The sequence below is a fragment of the Egretta garzetta genome, unplaced genomic scaffold (genome assembly GCF_000687185.1).
Source record: "Egretta garzetta isolate BGI_Z169 unplaced genomic scaffold, ASM68718v1 scaffold1461, whole genome shotgun sequence".
Lineage (NCBI taxonomy): Eukaryota > Metazoa > Chordata > Aves > Pelecaniformes > Ardeidae > Egretta > Egretta garzetta.
In genome coordinates, this window is record NW_009258521.1 from 70,706 (window position 1) to 72,491 (window position 1,786).

The following is a 1,786-nucleotide window of genomic DNA, read 5'->3' on the forward strand; positions in this document are numbered from 1 at the left end:
GGGTGTGATGAGGAGGGCCCCAGCAGGTGTCCCCCACTGCGTCCCCAGCTCAGGGAGGACCCAGAGCCAGGGCCGGGCCGGGTGTCCCTCTCTGACCCTGCTCATTGCCTTTGTCAGGGTGACGACAAATCCCCGAGGAGCAGCACGGTGCCGGGTGGGTGCTGCTGGCACTGGGGCACAGGGACAGGGCTGTGGGACTCCAGGGAAAATGGGGACCCTGTGGGTGTTGGGAACTCCAGGGGTGATGGGGACAGGGGGTGATGGGGACCCCAGGGGTGATGGGGACCCTGTGGGCATTGGGGACCCCAGGGGTGATGGGGACCTGGGGGTGATGGGGACCTCAAGGAGTAATGGGGACCCTGAGCAACGCTGAACACACCAGGGGTGATGGGCACCCAATGGGTGGTGGGGACCCCAGGGATAATGAGGACCCCAAGAGATGATGGGGACCCCAAGGGTTGATGGGGACCCCAAGGGATGATGGGAGTACATGGGGACCATAGTGTGGCCTGGGGACAGGCACACTTGGACACAAGGGATCCTGGGGGGGTGCCAGGTGCTGCAGACCTCCAGGCTGGGGGTCAAGGGGGCTGGTGTCCAGGATCTCACCCTGTGCTGGCATGTGGCCCCATCCCCTGGTGACCCTGTCCCAGGTTGCCCCATCCCTCGTGTTGACCCCATACCCCAATGACCCCATCCCCAGTGACCCTCTCCCACCGATGACCCCATCCTATGGTGACCCCATCCCATGGTGACCTCATCATATGGTGACCCCATGCCCTGCTGATTGCTGCTACCCCTCCAGAGGGTGACAGGAGTGATGTCCTCTCCCGGGATGTGGCCACCGACGGCCATGGGGGCCTCATCCAGCCCAGAAAGGTGCCAAACCCGGTGCGGGAGTCCCGGAGCCACCGGGAGCTGCACCGGGAGCTGCTCTTCAGCCACAGCAGGTGAATGGGGACAGGACCCCAGGCAGGGGGATGGGACAGTCCCCAGCTGGGTCACCGGGTGGGGGTGGCCCCGTTGAAGTCCTTCTGTCTGTCCCTGCAGGGGGATCCTGCCCCGGCATAGGGCCGAGCTCCCACGGGTGCTGGAGAGCCGTCGGCTGAGGCAGCTGAGGGAGGAGCTGCGGGGCCCCCCCTCTGACCTGGAGCAGCAGCTGAGGAAACGCCACCAGAGGCTTGAGGAGGTCCGTGCTGTCCTGCTGTCCCCCGTCTGTCTGTCCCAGCCCTCCATCCTTACCTCCAGCTCAGCCCTCCTGCCTTCACCTCACCATTCTCCATCCATCCATCCATCCATCAATCCATCCATCCATCCATCCATCCATCCTTCTGTCCATCCATCCATCCATCCATCCATCCACCCATCCATCTGTCCATCCATTTGTCCATCCATCCATCCATCCATCCATCCACCCATCCATCCATCATCCAGGTAACCATCCATCTCTCCATATGTCCTTCCTTCCCCCCCCCCACCCATCCGTCCATGTATCCACCAGTCCACCCTCCCTTCCATGCACCCGCCCATCCATCCATGCCCCCATCCTCCCCTCCACCCCCCCAACTCTCAGCCCCCCTCCATTCCTCATTGCCCCACAGATTTGGGGGTGCCTGAGGGAGGCTGCGTGGGAGGGACAAGGGTCAAGGGATGGTCAAGGGTGGCTGGGTCATGGGGACGGCTGATGGAGCCTGGGTTGATGGGACACCCAGCTCAGGAGCTGACTGGGTCATGGGGGCGGCCGAGGGGACCCAGACCGGGACCCATGGTCGCCCCTCCTGGGCCC